Source organism: Schistocerca piceifrons, chromosome 1, assembly GCF_021461385.2.
Source record: "Schistocerca piceifrons isolate TAMUIC-IGC-003096 chromosome 1, iqSchPice1.1, whole genome shotgun sequence".
Taxonomy (NCBI): Eukaryota; Metazoa; Arthropoda; class Insecta; order Orthoptera; family Acrididae; genus Schistocerca; species Schistocerca piceifrons.
In genome coordinates, this window is record NC_060138.1 from 74505790 (window position 1) to 74520538 (window position 14749).

The window sequence follows — 14749 nt, forward strand, 5'->3', positions numbered from 1 at the left end:
TTGGTCCCTGTGTTTTATCCAATTATCCAACATAACTTCAGGTTTTTACAAGAGAATGTGTCCTTGAAAATTATTAAAAGTTTTTACTAATCAGTACATCGGTAACCATCCTACGGAAAGTGCTACCTGTAGTCAAGTAACGTGGTACTTTCTGCTTGCAAAGAAGATGGTAGAAGATTTTACTCTTTTATCTTGTGCATATAGTTGAGAGTATGTTGAACTCAAGTATTCGACCTTCAAAACCCCGGGGACAACTTTTTGTGGAAAACAAAACCAGGAAATTTTGGCACTTTTTAAGATTTTCGCCTGTTTACTCGGATACTATGCAGCCTAGCGAAAATTTTGCTATTAGTAAAATGAAAGAGCATTAAATTTTGCGTCGTGTCACCTACTTAAATGTCAAAATAAGTTGTCAAAGTTCGTTCATTTTCACCAATGTAGGTAAAAAGTTGGTTCGAACTCCTGTAACACAACAAGGCTACTACAAATGAATAATGTCGAAGTCGTAGAGCATGAAATTTCGTGTTAGAAAAGCATCTAGGGTTTCAGTTTTACGACTTAGTACCTTAATGCATTCAGAAACTTGCCAGGTAAAGCAATTCAATTTTTTGGGTTTAAGTTACTGTACCAAAAATACTTTCCAGTGGGAAGATGGCTATCTAATGAGTGCATATATGTTTTCTACGTACATCTTTTTAATTTTCTTCATTCATGTGTATTTTTATTCATTTTTATCCATGCCTTAATTGGTAAGAGTGGGTTGCTAAAATGAGAACCAAGTACATGGTAATGGCCAATATGTATTTACGTATGAGTAATATAAAATTTGTAGAACTGAACAAATAAATGGGCATGACAGTATTAAAAAAACACAATTTAAATGTCAGAGATTCGCATTTTGCCAAATTCTGATTTCATCGAGGTCGTTTGGAAGTCTGCGGCAGGTCCCGGTCCAGCATCCCATCTTCAGGATCCATTGCGTCACCTTCACCAACTTCCTCGTCCTGCAACATATTTTCGACCCCTTCCTCATCCTCGTCGAGTTCAATTTCTGGGTCGTTCTCGCAAGGTAAACCACAACAGTGTTTGCACGTCGAGAAGCAGTTCAGTCCAGATTTGCGACATCCACGTACTACCGTGCATCCTGTTTTCCAAGCGCAGCAACTCATCTTCAGTGGCGTGTGTGGTACCATATCTTTCGTCAGCGTCACGGGAAACGAAGCCTCATAAGTTTTTCTTCCAACTCGATTGGCATGAACCAATGTCCTTCCCCTGCCAAGACTGCACGTGAGGTTAGAGTCGCAATGAGTGCGACCTTGTTGCGTTCGATGCTGGCGAAGCCTTTCAAAGATTTTCTCGGGGCAGACTTTACAAAAAGCTCGTACCTGAGCTCGTCCAAAGTCGCGCAGTTGGAATTCCCATACAGTGCTAACACCGACTGTTCTCCGGCCTGTGCTAGTACGCCTTGAGAGACTAAAGGTTTAACAAATTCAGCAGCTTGCACTTTTAGGTGTGGCTGTTACTCCATAACGTTTAGTAAGTTTTCTTTACTTTGTCCAAAAAAGAAGAAGTGGTAGCACATTCTGTGAAGGCATGGTTGACAAGGGCAACTGAAAGCATTACCGGAGTACCACACTTCTGCTGATTTCCTTCTTCCCGATTCATGGAAGTACAAGTCGTTATAATTGTTTCCTCGAATCGTTAGCAGAACAAGTACGTCAAACTCCTCGCTTAAGATTGCCACACTGTCAGACCCAGCAACTTGAGAAATAGCTGTTTCCACAATTAATGTATCCGCATCTTCTTCTGCCTGAAGCACTTTAATACCTCCAGCCTCAAATTTCCTTATTAGCATCAAAATCAAGCGATTCTTGTTGTCCTCATCTACGAGAAACGTCTCCTGTGCGCCTGCAACATTTGTATTTTCTTCGAAAATGATTTCTAATGAAGAACTTGGTGTCTTTAAACGACGACATCTTTCAGAATATTTTTTTCGCCTTTGCGAAGCGTCACTTCGGAAGCGACTGAAATGTAACTGTGATTTCTGATCCGTAGTGCTTTTTCAGATAGGTTTCATATTTCATACAGATGGTATGGGGCGGCGGGTGGTTATTTATTGTTGTTATTCAATAAAAATGTTTTGTTTGTAGAAAAGATGCATTTCCCGGCCGATTAACCATATGTGCGGCGGTAGGTGGAATTAATTGTTATATAAGTGTTCCTATTATTTATGCTGTTGTTTTGCTGTTCTCAACACTGGCTCTCTAACTACAATATTGGCAACCAGAAAGTGATTAGCAAAACGTGAAGCCTGTAATTAGAATTCCTAGTGCCCACTTCATCTGAGAAACACACTTATAGCTGCAGCTTATAGCTCTGAGGAATTAGGAGATTGTCTGGGATTCATAATCAAAAACGATTTTCTAAAATAGTTGAGTATATTCTGAAAGTCACAGATAAAAAAAAAGAATCCACACAATCTGACTAACAGAGCAGTTCAGAGTCTAATGCGCTGATGCAACTATAACTGTCCAAATTAAATATTTAAATGAATGCTCGCCATAATTTGATGATTAGGTTCATCAAACGCCACGCTAAATAATGGTAGAACGTTTGTCCCGCGGCGGCACGTGAAAATACGACATACGCAAACTGAAAATCGATAATTAAAGTCATCCCAAAATTAATACTTCACTCGAAAATGATTTCATGGTTACGCGTATCCCAAGTAACTTAATACGGCATCCGAGGCTGTTTATAGCAATGATACCGACGCGACGCGACTCCCGACACAGATGGTGTGCTATTCAGCGTCTGGAGAGAACTGGGGCCTTGCTTCCTCGCGCAGCGTTCTTATATATAAAACCGCGGTGCGGACGGCTAAGGGAACGCCTGATCAAATCGGCTCTCCCGACTAGTCGCTGGGCTAGTAATGCACCAATTAAGTTATTGCATAAATCATAGCTTCTTTTGCTGATGGCGGATGAAGCTTTCAATTTAAATGTGCATTCAGCACACAGATAAGTAATCATAATAAAAGTCTGACGTGGCTAAGTAAAATATTTTGGGCGAGATAATTAATTTAATTACACTGCACGCAGTAGACGAGCTCTGAACTTGCCATTTGGAGATACGCTATCGCTATAGTTTTATAGTTATTCAAATGAAACTTCTCACATCTTTATGGTTATAGCGGATCTCCATTCTATTTAAATATAAACATCCTAGCCTTATTTATTAACCTACTTAATCTATCTTGCTTCCTTAATTTTTAAGACAAAAACTAGAAAATTATGAATTTCAACTAAAATCTTAATTTGTGAGATCCAAAGTACTGTTTCTATTAAATTATTATGGAAATGGAATCTAAATGAAAATTTTTAAATCTCTAGCTCTTTTCTGTTGCGCCAATGATTTTTACAGAAAAACGCACAAATTTCGAAAATGGTTAAAGTTATCGAACTGATATTCAACACATATTAATTTAGTATTACTCCTGACATGCTAGAAACATTTTAGGTTATTTACTTGATTTTTAAAGTATTGCGCAACATTTATGACGTCAGAGCTAGTTACAGCGGACTAGGCTGGCACACAATGGAAAGACTGATGGGAATTTTATACAGTGTGAGTAGGCTGCTTCCCTACAATGGCTTCAGACCTTTTTTTGATGTGCCAGACAACATTATGGAGCAGATCACCACCATCCACCACAAAGATTCATTCTGTTGGAGAGACGTGAGTGTATCATAGAGAAAGATGATTTTCTACTATTATTGAGACTGTCTTCTGTGAACAGAGACATAGGGTGTGGAGAAAGTTCAAATGAGAAACAGAACTTCAAGTCTTTAGCAGATTGCCTGATAACAAACAGTCTGTGAAACAACGTCAATGGGCTTGCAGTAGGAATCCTTCCCTATCTTGGAAATCGTAGTGCAGGGTGCAAGTGGTATAATCTAGCGGTTGCGTTGAAATGAGACATTTTTAAAGTTCTCTCCTTTAATTATGTTGATCCCCTTAGTGCATTCTACTAATGCCTCGCGACATTTTACTGATTCATCATACGTTACTCCACTGCTTATGGTCATAAGCACATTACATTTTGAAGAGGTGGGTGTTTTAACAGTCAGTCATTCAATTTGTCACTCTCTGATGCATTTCGCCCTCTGCGTGAAGCTCTTTTATCCACACGTTGCTCGCTTGTTCCTGACGGAATAGCATAGAATTCTTCAATTGTTTGACAAACATCCTGTGAGGATGCCATCTCTGAAGTCCACTTTGCGAGCACAGAATATGAAATATGAGTTAAGCCACATTTCACACTGTCTTCAGTAGTGTCAAATCAGTCTATATGCCAAACCAAAATTTATCACGTCACCTAATGGTGAAGTAGCCTTCAGTTGTAAATTTCTTGAGCTCAGCAGGATCCATTCGGTCTTCCAGTGTGAACGTCTGTTGGAAGTAAAGATCCCAGTTTCTAGCACGCTTAGTGAACTGTTCTGTGAGCCTAACGCTTCGACAATACTGCAACCATAATTTGGTATTTCACACATCTTCAGCAACTGCAGTCGTATGTAATAAAATAATAAGCAACCAGTCGCATATAAGAAATTTAATTTCTTGACCAGTTTCGGGCACTTAGCGCCCTTCTTCAGAAGGAGTGTACTAAGTGTTCGAAACCGGTCAAGAAATTAAATTTCTTGTATGGAACTGGTTGCTTATTATTTCAGTATATAGCCAAATATATGTAGAGGGCAAAAACTGTAGAGGAAGTCAGAGATTGGAATACATCCAGCAGATAATAGAGGACGTAGGTTACAAGTGCTACTCTGACAATGAGATGAAGATGTTGGCACACGAGAGAAATTTGTGGCGGGCCTCATCAAACCAATCTGAAGACTGATGACGCAAAAATAAGCCATAATTTGCTTCAGTGCTGCAAATCGCATTTCCAAACTTGGTTATCAGATTCATGTAATCTTAGTTTCCACGGCATTTCAATACTGATAATCGGTTATGGAGCAGCAACAATTCGTCAATTATTTTCATTTTATCTTCTTTGAACTCAGTCTCCAGAAAGATGCATTATGACAGTACGACGTAAACCAGTGTATGAGTTCTTACTGCTAGGACGTGCGCATGCCCACTCCAAAATTTATCCAAACTGTTTTCAGCAAGTATTATGGACAGTAAGTCTCTCAAGCCACTTCCTGCCATTATTATTCCGATGCATCCCAAGAGGGACATTAGAAAGTGCAACCCGCCTAATCGTACGATGAAATGTTCGAAATCACTGCCTTCGTTTCTTTTAATTTCCACCGCGTTTAGAAAAATTGTGGCTGGTCGAAAGTGACGAAACACCGTCTTTGACCAGGTTTTATTAATTTTCTCAGTGCTGTTACAAGAGATGTATATATTTTTGGAGGATTATTTAAGAATGAGAGGCACATTATTTATGAATGAACCGACTTTCGATGATCTGTGGCTTCTTCCATGAATCCATTCCGCTCTGGCACGTTAGTGAATTTCTCCCAGCTTGCATAAAGCCACAGAATCTCATATCCAGAGAGCAATACCTTCAAACACTCAGACCCGGCCGGAGTGGCCGAGTGGTTAAAGGCGCTACAGTCTGGAACCGCACGACCGCTACGGTCGCAGGTTCGAATCCTGCCTCGGGCATGGATGTGTGTGATGTCCTTAGGTTAGTTAGGTTTAAGTAGTTCTAAGTTCTAGGGGACTTATGACCACAGCAGTTGAGTCCCATAGTGCTCAGAGCCATTTTTTTCAAACACTCAGGGGCGTCGAAATTGAGATCCTTTATAATAACAATTTTCAAGCCAACGTCATTTCCTTTTTGATAGTTCATCAGCTGAGGTACACCAACTGCAGACAAAAATTAAGAAGTTGAACATCTTCTTTCACTATCAATGTTCTTGTCAGACTCCATATCTTTGGGGGGAGTGACTGCCATGATTCCTCCCATGGAATGGAAAGTATCCAACGCATCAGCCGTGCAGATACCAAAAGCGGCGTCACTGTCTGAGATAAACTGGATGAATCCTTCACTGTTTATATTAGGATACTCAGATTGTACAATCGAGAACGGCTCAAATAGGGATGCTTCCATATACGGAACTGTGAATCCAGTTATATTATGAGCATCTACAATAAGTCTTGATCCGACTCTTTTGTTCACGAATGTACTGAGACCAATCAGTGGTGAAGATAGAAATGTCCGTGGCCTTACTACACGAATCACTAAATGTGAACTATCAAACAGTATCTACTTTTTAAGCAAGTTGCTAAAATGACCAACTTTAACAACTGGCAGGGGCCAAACGACTGCATCGATTTTGACATTTAAGGAGATCACACGACGAAAAATTTAATGCTCTACCATTTGGTAATAATAACATTTTCAGTAAGACACATGGTTCCCGAGTAGTAGGCGAAAATCTGGACTAGTAATACGTTCCAAAACTGAGAGCACAAAAAAGAAATTTTTCTAGAGCTCATACCTTTGGTTCTATTGGTGATAGAAAGGTAAGGTCAACTATTGTCGATAGCCCTCGGGCTTTGAACCATTTATATACACAACAGAAGCATCGTCTTAGTGTCGCTATCCTGAGAACGGGGTCGAAGTATGAATATTACACACTTCCTTCTGCTTAGGAAAGCGAGCAAATCGGTTGGTTATTTTTGCATTTGATGTGATCCATGGATAGCTTTAAGGGCCTTGTGGAGGCACCATTAGTTTATGGTCAGTTCCTTATAAAACTCCAAAAAAGCATTTTTTCAATATTTTTAGTATCAAAACCGAGCCGCGGATTCCAAGACGACTAAGCACAGCAAATACTTGAAAGTTTTACGATATAGTCCTAAGATCCGTATCGGTCACACGTGAAAACTTCTGTGGAATCTCTATCCGTTTGCGAGATGCAAAGGTTCAAAATTATCCTACCTGTATACGTAAAATACGCACGCTAAAGCGTAGTTTATAGACACAAGCAGGAGAGGTACGCTGTAAAGTGTCTCCGTTAGCATCAGAAACGTTCTGGGAACCCCATGTTACAGTATTGAAGCACATGCAAAATTTATGTACACATAAAATCCGGTCTAATGTGAAAAATTAGTTTTGTGTCATTTCAATTTCGTATAAGTAAACTATCAAAACTTTACTGACAGATAAAGTTCTTCTCATATGAGAGACATGCTCTGGTGTGGCAGAGCAAAGAAGGGAACCACCGGAAAAATGCTCCTATCGACCCCTATCGAAAAAAAGGGGAATGTGCTCCTGTTTAAATGGCTGTGACTGAAATGTGGGCTACCAGATGCCTCAATCGCTTTCCCCAGCACCTTTAAAATTTTATCTAAAAATTTTGGCAAGTGAACATATTCGCACTTTGTTATGCTGAGCCGGCCGCGGTGGTCTAGCGGTTCAGGCGCTCAGTCCGGAACCGCCGGACTGCTACGGTCGCAGGTTCGAATCCTGCCTCGGGCATGGATGTGTGTGATGTCCTTAGGTTAGTTAGGTTTAAGTAGTTCTAAGTTCTAGGGGACTGATGACCACAGATGTTAAGTCCCATAGTGCTCAGAGCCATTTGAACCATTTTTGTTATGCTGAGAGAGACGGAGACAGTGGCAGAGGGAAAGTAATAAATACTGGGAGATAGTAGACAGTGGTTGCGGTATAAAAAGAGCGAAGGAGACATTGGTAGTGTAAGAGAAAGCGAGGGATATAGTGGCAGTGGAACATAGTTAATAGAGAAAGAACAGTGTTACGTAAAGATTGAAGGGAGAGGAATAAAGAGATGGAGAAAGTGGAAGTGGATGAGAACCAGTGATAATGAGAGACAATCTGCGACAATGACAACGAGCAAAAGAGGGATCATGAGAAGAGGCAGTAGCTTTGGGAAGGAATGAATGGGACAGAAGCAGTAAAAGAGAGCAAGAGGGAGACACAGTGAGACTTTTTTTAAGAGATGGAGCCCCTCCACGCCCACACTGGCATGATGGCCAACACAAAAGGTCTACTGCCATCTCTGCATAATGGTTCGCTTCCACTAAAATTCTACGATGTTTGCGTACGTCTGGTTCAGGTTAAATATTAATACGAACTGTGATTTGGTCGAAAGTTGAACGAAGGGCAGCGGTTTGAAGGGCAGAGGAAAAAAAAAGTGTCAGGGTAAGAGCCAAGGCGAAAAAACCTCTGCGACATTTGGGTCAGGTTGTAAGAACAGAAACGATTTTCTTGCTGCCTGTGACAGGTCATGCAAGGGTAGACTTTGTTAGTAGTGGGTATCATGCAGATCGATATCTTTGTCGTTTTGCGGTGGTGTTATTCGGTGGCTGCCGCTGGGTGCCGGTGTTGATTTCTAGGTCAGCGTTCATCATCGTTTTGTGTCACACATCAGACTCACAGTGTAGGGTAATGTTGGCGGTTTGTGCGTCAGTGTGCGAGCTTGTCGGTTTCCCTGCTGCAGCCTGTTGGCGGCTTTAATAGCAAAATAAATGGCTTTGAGCACTATGGGACTTAACGTCCAAGGTCATCAGTCCCATAGAACTTAGAACTACTTAAACCTAACTAACCTAAGGACATCACACACATCCATGCCCGAGGCAAGATTCGAACCTGCGACCGCTGCGGTCGCGCGGTTCCAGATTGTAGCGCATAGAACCGCTCGGCCACCCCGGCCGGCGGCTTTAATAGCAGCTGGTATGTCAAGTCAACGTTGCTGTCATGCAGGGGCTTGCCAATGTTGTTGCTTGTGGATGTATGTTACCTTGCCATAGCTGGTTGTGTTCTAGCAAGTAGAGTCTTTTGCGTCTTATGCTTCCACCTGTGGTTGTGATCATAGTTTACCAGAGTAAGGGTGGAAGGATTGTTCGAGTATCTCAAGTTCCTGTATAGTCATATGGCGTGTTTTTTGAATACTATCTTGAGGGTTTCAAGGCGGTACTCATTGTGAAGATCCACGGTGCGTGTGTAACACGGAGCGTTACTAATGATGCGTAGCACTTTGTTCTGTATGATCTGCAGGCGGCGCAGGCGTGCAGGAGCTGCATATCCCCAGACGGATACCGCGTACGTCATAAGAGATCTAATCAGTTTCATATATATATACGAGGTGCGGCTAGAAAAAAACCGGACTGATGCTGGAAAAAACATTTATTTACAATTATTTACAATTTCATGTTATCTCCTTCAATGTACTCTCCTCCTCGGTCTCTACACCGCTCCATACGAATTTTCCACTGTTCATAGCAATGCTGCAGATCATTTTCGGTAAGTCCATACATTACTTCCGTCGCTTTTTCTTTTACTCCTTCAACAGTCTCAAATCTAGTTCCTTTCAAAGCTGACTTGACTTTAGGGAAAAGAAAAAAGTCACAGGGGGCCAAATCAGGTGAGTAGGGTGGATGATCTAAGATGGGAATGTTGTGTTTTGCCAAAAACGTCTTCACTGACAACGCACTGTGAGCTGGGGCATTGTCTTGGTGAAGGATCCATGACTTTTTTCGCCACAAATCGTTCCGTTTTCTCCGTACTCGCTCACGTAGGGTAGCCAGGACGCTAATGTAGTAATGCTGATTCACTGTTTGTCCCTCTGGTACCCAATCAATGTGCACAATCCCTTTGATGTCAAAAAAAAACAATCATCATTGCCTTGAATATCGATTTTGACATTCGTGCTTTTTTTTGTCGTGGAGAACCAGGAGTTTTCCAATGCATCGATTTTGTAAGAAGGTGGGATCACTTTCAGTGTTTTCCAGGATGTCAGAACAAATCATTCTTCGGCGTTCCTTCTGTTCAATTGTGAGACACTTTGGAACCATTTTTGAACACACTTTGTTCATGTTGAAACTTTCATGAAGAATCTGCCTAACACTTTCCTTGTCAACTCCTGTTAACAAAGACACTGCTCTGATTGTTAAACGGCGATCTTGTCGAACAAGTTTACCGATTTTTTCAATGTTTGCATCACTTTTTGCTGACAATGGTCTGCCAGTGCGAGTGTCATCACTGGTGTCTTCGCGGCCATCTTTAAATCGTTTAAACCACTCAAACACTTGTGTTCGCTATAAACAATCATCGCCGTACACTTGTAACATTACAAACGTTTCACTTGCAGATTTTCCTAGTTTGAAACAAAATTTGATGTTAACACGCTGTTCTTTCTGTACACTCAACATTTTCCGACGCACAGACAAAACGTCAACTACTTAAAACAGACGCCACGGGCAGACTGAGTGCAGGAGGCAGATGAAACTCGAGCAGTAGGCGGAGCGAGAGTCACGTGACAGGCCACGCGACTTTCAGCCTTATTACATTCGTTTTATTGTTTCACCAGTACTAGTCCGGTTTTTTTCTAGCCACACCTCGTATATGGACATCGACACCCTCCTATTCAGTGTACTTTCCCTGTTGAGCATTGGGTAGAGCTGTTTGAGCGTCGCGTGCACTCTATTGGCAACTTAATGTGATCCCCCCAATTTAGTTTCCGGTCCAGCCAGACACCGAGATATCTGACTAAGCTGTGGCTGGCTCGTGTTATGCTTTGCATTAAACATAGGTTTCTATTCAGTGATTAGTCTCCCGCGGTTATAGCGATTGTGCTGTTATCCTCTCTCTCTGCAAGTCACAGCAGCAGCGTGTATCGATATTCGTACCCTTGTACTATCTTTGCTTCTTTGGCCTCGCACTGACAGTTTCCGGCTGTGCCGTGTGCGGGCAGTTGGTCGGTTGGCGTGGAGCAGCGAGGAAGTCTCCGCGGCGCGTCTGTGGCCGGGGGCAGCTGGCGGCGCCAACGCGCGGTCGGAGTGTGAGGGGCTGTTCCCATTACTGCGACGTTCGTGGCTCACCGATCCCGGACACGAAGATTGAGTCCATACTTAATGTATCAGGCAGCCCCAACTGTTCACATTGTGTCGTTTGAATTTCGTTGTGGGCTGCTGGGACATTCCCGTTGGCAACAATGTGTGTTTTCAAACTGGTGAAATTCTAGCCGCCACCCTGTGGAGTATAACTTGATTAGATCTGAATTGAAGTGCACCAGCGGAATCTTCTATCTTGTAGCCGTTAACGTTCCGGTTACCTGCGCTGGCCGTTGATGTAAATTCAGGCAGTGTATTTTCCTCGTCGTGTTGTGGCTGTCCAGCACGGCATGTAGTTTGACTGCAAGATGTGTAATTCGTTGTGGGCGCCGATACCTTCTGCGTTGACCCATTGAACTCCCTGTTGTGTGCTGGTCGGGTGGAGCGGGGTTACCCTGTCGCTTGGTCCGTTGACTGTCTGTCGGTTGGATTGCCTTCGGTTTGAGAATTGTTGGGCCGACTGCCTGTCTCACCTAAGCAAGCGTTGGTGTTTGAATTCCAGGCCGACCCTTGGAAACGTTCTGAGAGCCGTTAGATGCGCTGCCTTTTCTTATTTGTCCTTGTTACTTATGTAAGGCTTCTGGCCGATTTTAAATTAAAGTTGTTTTGCGCTTAGGGCGTGAGATTGTTTTGGCCTTCAGCTTAATTTAGAGAAGTGTTTTAAGATAAGGCCTTATGCCTTTTAAATTCAAATTCCTGGTTTTGAGTCTTAGGTTTTTGGCCTTCAGCCGGTTTTAAATTGTTTTGCCCTTGAGGTGTGAGATTGAATGGCGCATTTAGCCGGGAATTAAGTTCTGAAATTGTTTGGCTTGCTCTGTTTTTAACGTTTTCTTTACTCTTCTAATATTTGTCAAATGAATAAAGTATGAGTGCAACTGACAGCGACTCATTTTGGCCTCTTTCCAAAAATTAAACTAGCTGTCCTGACTTGCGGGTATAGCAGGGGATCTCACTGGTAGCAGAGCGCGGTTTCACTTGTTTGCCATTCCTGTTTGTCAGTTTCACTCTTGTTCTGTTTTTGTGTTCTGTGGCACCATACTGTTTTGGCTGTTATTTGTTTCAGGTGCTTATAGTACTAGCAGTCAGTGTCAGCGGTCGGCCTACTCAGGAATGACCACCTTGTTTACGAGATGGCAATAAGGCGCCAGCCGATTGAGGGCAGTGTTCCGGAATTAGTAGCCCGTTTGCGCGCTGCAGTTCTTCATCCGGTTGACGTCTCGTTAGCCGCTAACACAAAATAAGTACCAAACTGTAAGATTCCATTAAAAAAATAAGTAAAGTTGACCTTCATATCTCTAACGCAACCCCACCTAGCAACATTTGTCCCACAAACTTTTCAGCTGCTATCATACTTTCGGAATTATTCTAGGTGGCAATGGTTAGTGACTCACCTTGAATAAGTCTGAATCGTCCGCCATGTCTTCCAAATCTGAGGAGTCAGCAATGTTTACCCTGTCGGTGATTAACCTATTAACACAACTTCTTACGGACTTTCTTATAAAATATTTGAAATTGTCGTATGAAGTAAACCAAACAGTAGTTAATGTTAATAGAGGTGTTTAGACTGCCTTTTTCATATAACAGAATAATTGAAATGCAGTTGCTATAGAAATGGAGGCTCGGAACTTGAGTGATAATTTGTAAATATTAAATGTAATGAGTTAAGAATTCGGTAGCAATGTCTTCAAATATGGATGTTACGCAGTAACAGCCTGTGGCTGTTTATTAGTTATGACTTATATAGCCAGTTTGAAAATAGGTGCTTATTTTTTATTCAAAACAAGCTACTTCAAGAAATGCCGCATTTTTATTGCACAGAGGTGGGGGAAAGTATAGTTTCATGTTACAGTAAAATGAATTTTTGTCAATACTTTCAACTATCACTTAATCAGTATTCATTTTATGTACTTTATGATAAATCTGTTGCTTGTTGAGTTGTGGTAAAAACTTGTCTTTGAAGGTTGTTACTTGTGCAGGTTTTCTCACAACGACCAATCCGCTGTAAAAAATATCTGAATTATCACCCGTTCTACGGTGTCTATATAAGAAATGGGATTAAGTATTATTCAGTCTGTGTTTTATGATAAGACGTATAAGTGCATCACAAATGTTCCTCTCCACCTTTCCAATTGCGTAAATATATCAGGAATCGAAAAATTTTGAGACAGTGCTTCTGTACAATTTTTGTCTGGAAAGAAACTCAATTGCATACAACTGGTTCCATTTTTATAGCTACTTTTATTAACGTGTATTAAAAATACAGCCGGCCGGTGTGGCCGTGAGGTTCTAGGCGCTACAGTCTGGAACTGCGCGACCGCTACGGTCGCAGGTTCGAATCCTGCCTCGAGCATGGATGTGTGTGATGTCCTTAGGTTAGTTAGGTTTAAGTAGTTTTAAGTTCTAGGGGACTAGTGACCTCCGAAATTAAGTCCCATAGTGCTCAGAGCCATTTACAATAGACCAATGAGCGCCGGGTGGTTCCCAATTGTCTCTCCAGCAGTCTATGCCCATCTTTTTCTTCATTCAGGGTCACTGGGAAATCTAAACATGCAAAAACAATTTTTGCAATAGTTAGTGCAGTTCACAACTGAGCAGTCACCCTTATTTACAACGAATTCTTCAATACATTTAATTAGAAACATCCACTCGCATCGTGACTCGTATGCAAACAAATATGAATATCCTATACTTTGGAGAAAAACATGGCGGACAGTTGAAATGGCACTAACCACTATGGGACTTAACATCAGAGGTCATCAGTCCCCTAGAACTACTTAAACCTAGCTAACCTAAGGACTTCACACACATCCATGCCCGAGGCAGGATTCGAACCTGCGACCGTAGCAGTCGCGCGGCTCCAGACTGAAGTGCCTAGAACCGGTCGGTCACACCAGCCGGCAGGGGGGGGGGGTGAGGATCTAGGCATAATAAAACAGTTGTAAGCATAATTTTAATTTAACTAACCATCCAGTAAGATCCAATGATACTCTTAAATCCAAACTTTTAAAAACAACACGAAATAATTGTTTTAAAATATGTTAAAAAAACTTTACAAATGAATTACGGTAGTGCCGCCTCGTTTTCTTATTCAATTTACTGGCGTCACTAAGTTCCTGCCTTACTTGCCCGTGAGTGGCAGCAGCAGTGCATATCGGTAAGCGCACTGTCATATCATCTCTGGGGCGATCGATAGTATTTCTGTGTCGTCGTGTGTTGCGTAGTCAGTGAGTGGGAGACGCACCAGCAGTGCAGTCGCGACGGGACAGCTGTCGCGGATGGACCAGCAGTCCAGTCGGTCGGTCGGTTGGCGTGGAGCAGCAAGCAAGCCCTCATCGCACGAAGTCTGGCTGGAGCCGCTGGCGACGTGCAGGCGCGGTTGGAGTGTGAGGTGCTGAGGTGCTGCTTGCGAGTGCTGCGAAGTTCGTCGCCCACCGGTCTTGGACATGAAAGTTGAGTCCTCACTTAACTTACTATCGAGCCTCAACTGTTAACATTTCTTAGTTCGATCCTGGTTGTCGCTTTTGGGACATTGCTGCGAGCAACAACTTGTGTGTTTTTAAGTCGGCTAGTATTCCAGCCGCCTTCCTGTGAAATTTAACTTATTCGTAATTTATTCCCTGTTATGGAAGTTAACCAGCGGTATCTTCTGCCTTGTGGATGTTGACGTTCCGGTTACCTGCCCTGGTCGTTGACGTAATTTTAGGCAGTGTATTTTCCTCGTCGTGTTGTTACTGTCCAGCGCAGCGTGCAGTTCGGCAGCTGAGGTGTTATTTGTCGTTGTGGGCGCCAATATTCTGTGTGTCGTGTATTGAAATCTTGTGGTCGTTTTGCTGGTTGCATGGAGCGAAACTGATTTGGTTGATTGGTCGGTTGG